Source organism: Zonotrichia leucophrys, chromosome 26 (genome assembly GCF_028769735.1).
Source record: "Zonotrichia leucophrys gambelii isolate GWCS_2022_RI chromosome 26, RI_Zleu_2.0, whole genome shotgun sequence".
Lineage (NCBI taxonomy): Eukaryota > Metazoa > Chordata > Aves > Passeriformes > Passerellidae > Zonotrichia > Zonotrichia leucophrys.
Window position 1 is genome coordinate 5,362,008 of NC_088195.1, and position 6,000 is coordinate 5,368,007.

The following is a 6,000-nucleotide window of genomic DNA, read 5'->3' on the forward strand; positions in this document are numbered from 1 at the left end:
ACCCACAGCTTTGCCCAGGTAAAACCAGTGCTGGTGGCACCCAGCTGGAGAGGGAACGTGGCTTTTCCCACAGCAGGACCCTGGAAAGGACCAGTTTGTGCTGCAGGCATTACAAGGGGAGGGAATAACTCACTTCGTCCTTGAATGAGATTCCCACTTCCCTGGTCCCAGTGAAAACCTTCACATTGAACTCCTCAGACAGCAAACACCATTCCCTGAGCACCATTCCACCATTCCCTGAGCCCTGGGCTGAGTCCAGGGCTCCTGCTGGCACAAAGTGAGAGTCCCCATCCATGCCCAGGTGGCACAGGGTGACCCCAAGCTCCCCATCCCTTTGGACTGGTGTGGGAACCACCACAGCAGCAGATCCAAGGCACGTGGGAATGGTTTGCCATGGGACAAACTGGATTTAACCCACCAGGGGAAGGGCAGGGATGGAGAAGCTCCTGCCTTGTCACACCCAGGGGTTTAATCCTTGCTCAGAGGCTCCCATTGATCTCAAAAGCAGCCATGGAGAAAATCTGATTTTTCGGTGCTATTTGGGGTGAGTGAAGATTCCCCATATCCCCAGCCCTGGCACTGGCATCACGAAGGGTCAGGTGAGGAGGGAACATCCTACCTTGTCACACCCAGGGGTTTAATCCTGCTCAGAAGATCCCAACAATCCCAAAAGCAGCCATGGGGAAACGCTGCTATTTGGGGTGCTGTTTGGGATGAGTGAAGACTCCCCACATCCCCAGTATCACTAAGGGTCAGGAGAGAAGGAAAGCTCCTGCCTTGTCACACCCAGGGGTTTAATCCTTGCTCAGAGCTTCCCATTGATCCCAAAAGCAACCGTGGAGAAAATCTGATTTTTGGGTGCTATTTGGGGTGAATGAAAACTCCTCACACCCCCAGCCCTGACAGCAGCATCACCAAGGGTCAGGGGAGGAGGGAACCTCCTACCTTGTCACACCTAGGGGTTTAACCCTTGCTCAGAGGCTCCCAACATTCCCAAAAGCAGCCATGGGGAAATGCTGCTTTTTGGGGTGAGTGAAGAGTCCCCAGACCCCCAGCCCTGACAGCAGCTTCACCAAGGGCCAGGGGAGGAGGGAGGCTCCAGGCCACGTGTCCTGGCTCTGCCCATCCTTGCTTTCTTGGGAAGGCAGCTGGGGAGCAATAACAGGCTGGAAATGTGTCAGCAAAGCTTTCAGCTGGGCCTGGGAGAGCAGGAGAAGGCAGGGAGGAGATGGGGATTTACAGCAGAGCCCAAGGAGAGCAGCAAACGTGATCTGGGTCCAAATGATGGGGTGCAGGGGAATCTCTCTGCTCCTGTGTCCAAATTCTACATTTATCCCTCATTTGGGTCCAGAAAGGAGAAACTGAGGCAGCAAAAGCCACAAGATGAGATTGGGTGAATTAAAAATGAGCATTTCATCCTCTGGGGACTCTGCTGGTCCCTCCCTGCCCAACCATTACCACTTCTCCCCTTTCAGCTTGCACAGAAATCCCCCACAGCTCCTAAAGGAGAGGGCAGAGATGTTCCTGGTGCAGCACCCAGCTCAGCAGGCCTGGGAAGGTGCAGCTCACCCCATCAAGGTCACAGAGCAGGGAAAGGAGGGAGGAGTGGGGACAGAGGAGCCGAGGGATTTCGGGAGGCGGAAATCTACTCTCAGCTCGGGGCTGGGAGAGCTGAGCATCAATTTGCAGCTTCTGACACACACACAGAGCCAGGGAAATGCTGCACCCAGGGCAAGGCTGCTCAGTGAGGAGGGGAGCCTGGCCCAGGGAGGAGAAGGGACAGATCCAAGGTCACCCAGGAGCAGAGGAGGAGGAAGGACCACGGATCCCTCCTGTCCTCCCTCTGTGCTGCACAGCCAAGAGCCAAGGGAAGAAGACCTGGATGCTCATCCCAAGCATGAGAAATTCATCTCCAGGCCCCTTCCTGCTGCTCCCTGAGGTCAGGGGAGCCTCTGTGCTGGAATGGGGATGCCTCTGGCAGAGCTGGTCCTTTGGGAAGCATCCTGCTCCTCCAAGCCACAGGAAACCAAGGGCAGGGCCCTCCCAGCACATCCAAACTTCTCTTCAAAGCCCCAAGGAGAGATTTCTGCCCAAGGCAGAGTTTTTGCAGCTCTGTCCAGCCCTGCCCTGCTCTGAGGACTTTCCCACAGCCTCCACCACTCAAACCTCCCTTTTCCACCAGAGAGACTGGTCCAAGACACCTCCATCTTAAATCTGCTCCTCCTTGCCCGGCCTGTGGCTCCTTGGAAGATGGGTTTTACCATCTGGGTTCATTAGGGCTGCTCCCATTGTCCCCTCGTTAAAATGAGCCCTGCTAGTGTGTGGAAGGGACACAGGGTGACACAGTGCCACCAGGAAAGGGCACAGGGTGACACAGTGCCACCAGGGCTGTCCCCTCTTCACATCCACCCCCGGGGAGGCACAAACTGCAGCTGGGGTCGGTGTCAGAAGGTGACAGAGCACGGGAAGCGTCCCAGGGCCGGCTGGGATTGAAGGCAGCCCAGCCTCTCACATTTCCCCCCCGAGCTGGAGCCACCCCTCGTCCTTCCCTTCCCGCTTTAGCATCGTGACACAGGAGAGCTGATGAATCAGAGCTGCCCCCGCTTCTGTCTTACACCCACCCCGCTGGCTGAGAGCGCCCAGATGTTATAAATATCCCAAATTCCTCTCCAGAAATCTGGGCTGGGGCTGCACCAGCCCCTGCTCCACCACACTGGGTCTGTCCCACCTCTGAGGGACACGGCTGTGACTTGACAGTGACTCTTTGTCTCCAGGAGGTGCCAAGGAACCTCCAGATGGGTTTTGCTGATGGATCACAGGAGGAGCAGCCCCGGGTCCAGAAAGGAGAAATTGAGGCAGGAAAACCCACAAGATGAGATTGGGTGAATTAAAAATGAGCATTTCTACCAGGTGGGTCTGTCCCACCCCAGAGGGACACGGCTGGGACCTGACAGCGATTCCTGTCCCCAGGAGGTGCCAGGGAACCTCCGGATGGGTTTTTGTTGATGGGTCACAAGACGGGCATGGGAGGAGAATCCCCAGGTCCAGAAAGGAGAAACTGAGGCAGGAAAAGACACAGGATGAGATTGGATGAATTAAAAATGAGCATTTCTACCAGGTGGGTCTGTCCCACCCCAGAGGGACACAGCTGGGACCTGACAGTGACCAGGAGGTGCCAAAGAACCTCCGGATGGGTTTTGCTGATGGGTCACAAGAGAAGCAGCCCAGCACTCGGGTTTGTCACGAAGCTGTGAGCCCGTGGGTTCGTGGGCTCAGGGCTCCTTTCATGCCTCATTCTGTGAGCCTGTGGGTTCATGGACTAAGGGCTCTTTTCATGTCTCATTCTGTGAGTCTGTGGATTCGTGGGCTTAGGGCTTCTTTCATGTCTCATTCGGCAGCATGAAAACACACACAGCTGCAATAACGTGACACCAGAGCAAAGGCAACCATCATATGATCCCTTCAGGGCTGGTTTGATTCACCAGATGATCGTTTTCCACTTAGACCTCAGCGATCCTTTGTAACTCAGCCACTTCCAGCCAAAGGTTACTGAACGAGCCCCAAACCAGCCGAGATTTACCCTAAAAAGCAACGAAAAGGCAGCACCCAAAGCCCGCCCTGAGTGCTGCTTTCCCCCGTTGTAATTCATGGAGCTGCTGCTACGTTTGTAAACAAACAAACCCAAACCCAGCCCGGGATGGGGTAAAAGCAGGGCTGCTCCTCCCAAGGCAGTGATTTCACCTGGACGTGGGCAGGTCAGCATCTGATTTGGGGTGAATCTGATCCTCGTGACTCCAGCTCTGGTGGAACTCCAGATTTCTCTGCAAGCCTCAAGTAGCAGTGGAGTCACTCCAGATTTAAACTGAACCCTTTTATCCCTGCTGGTTTCAGCTCAACCATCTCCATTCCTTCCCAGTGGACAGCTCAGACCCACATTTTATTTCCCTTGGAGCAGTCACAGCCCCAGCCAGGTTCCTTGACCTAGTCCTGACACCTCTGGAGGAATATTCACAAGGAACTCTCCACCCTGCCGAGAATAGCTCAGCTGCCGCCCTGCTCCAGGTTTTTTTCCTCCCAAGACCAGAAATAGTTACATCAGCTCCTGATGGATTGGAAGCTCAGGTGCTTCAGACACAAGGCGTGATCCAGGGAGCAGCATTTCACCTTCTGGGTCCTCTACAAAGAGCTGGGAGCAGATTCCTCAGCTGCTTTGAGCCCCACATTCCCAGAGTGATGGAAATTTGGACCAGCCCAAAAAACACACCTTTGGGTTTATCCAGCGTGCACAGAGAGCTCCCCACACCCAATCCTGGGAATTTCACCAGGAAATTCCCATTTCCTGGTGAAAAGGACGCCAAACCCCATTTTCTACCTCAAACCAAACACTCAAGGTGCAGCACAAAAATAAAAGAAGGGGCAAACCGCCCCACCACCACCACCACTCCAGGGACCACGGCTGAAATATTCATTGCAGCCCAACGCTTTCTCCTCTCCCAATGTTATCGTCAAGGTCAACCTGGAGGCTGCATTTCCACCCATCCTCACACGGGATGAGCCCCCCCAGCAGCAGGAGCCGGGCAGGCACCCAGAGCCACCCCCGGCCGTGCCCCCCCAGCCCCTGGAGTGCCCCCAAATGTCCCCCCAGCCCTGGATGCCACCACCCCGAGGGCCACGCCTGATGCCTCCAGGCTGGGCTGTCCCCTCCATTAACCTCACCCCGGCTCTGAGCATCTTTTTCCCGCTGGGGAAGGGGCACCAGGGCGGGCAGGGCGGGGATGGGGGGAGCATCCTCACCTCGGCGCTGCGGCGGCTCCTTGGGAGGATAAAACCAACCCGAATCCAGGAGAAATTCGCCCGATCCCGGAGGAAACAGCGCAAAATCCCGGCAGAAATCACCAGAGGAGAGTACGGGCGGAGGGAGGTGGCAGGGAGCCGGGCAGACGGGAGGGGAAGCGGCCGGGAAAGGCGGGCAGGGCTCGGGAAGGGCTCCTGGGGGATGCTCCGAGGCACCGGCGGCTCCGCTCCGCTCACGGTCCCCGCCCGCCCCGCCGCCGCCGCCCGGTGGATGCGCGCTGGGCTCGCCCGGCCCCGCCGGAGGGAGGCAACTCCGAGCGGCTCCCGGGAAATCGGCGGAGAAACGGGATAGAAAATTTAAAATAAGAGAGAAATCATAAAAAAAAAAAATCAGCGCGAAGGGACACGCAGCCCCTGACGCAGGCTTGAGTCACCAGCGCTGCGCGTCAAAGCTGGGGTGCCCGGCCACCCCCCCTGCAACGAGGGAGGCGAAAAAAAAGTAGCGTCGAGTCCTGACACAAAGGGGTGGGTCTGGTTTTGCTGTGGGGAAAAGAAAATCCCTTTAAAATGGCCCTGCTGGCTGCTCCTTCCCCTGGGGGAGGGAGGGTTTGGGGGGTTTGGGAGCCCCTTTGCCCTGATTTATTGTCAGAGACTTGTAGTGTGGTTTGCATTGGAAAGAGCTTTGATGATCACTTCATCCCAGTCCTGCCAGGGGAAGGGACACCTTCCACTATCCCAGGGTGCTCCCAGCCCTGTCCAGCCTGGCCTTGGGCACTGCCATGGATCCAGGGGCAGCCCCAGCTGCTCTGGGCACCCTGTGCCAGGGCCTGCCCACCCTCACAGGGAAGGACTTTTTCCTACAATCTAATCTAATCTAAACCCACTATATTTCATTATTTGGAAGAGTTATTTAATATCTCATTTATTATTTGGTGTTTCAGAGGATTTTCTTTGGCTGGGCCCACACAGGAGGGAGCAGCAGGAGCAGTGGCCAGGCCCCAAATTCTGCTCCCCTCACTCAGGTGTGAATCCTTCAGCTGCCCCTTCAGTGTGAGGGTGCTCAGGGCTGGTGCTGAGCCCTGGGACACTCGGGGAGCCAGAGGCAGCCCTGGGCTCAGGGGACACCACATCCCTGGGCACAGCAGCTCCCCTGCCAGGGGAGCCCAGGAGCAGCCCTGGCCTGATGGGCTGAGCTGGGCCCAGCCA

At 56.7% G+C, this 6,000-nt stretch overlaps 1 protein-coding gene across 1 annotated transcript in view; it reads right to left on the reverse strand.

Annotated features, from left to right (window-relative positions):
• SLC6A17 (solute carrier family 6 member 17) overlaps positions 1–5,020 on the reverse strand; it is a 28,586-nt gene extending 23,566 nt beyond the window's left edge. Inside the window, exon 1 of the mRNA XM_064732838.1 lies at positions 4,795–5,020. The gene's annotated coding sequence lies outside the window, so the exon portion shown is untranslated. The remainder of the gene's footprint in view (positions 1–4,794) is intronic.
• Between the last annotated feature and the right edge of the window lie 980 nt (positions 5,021–6,000).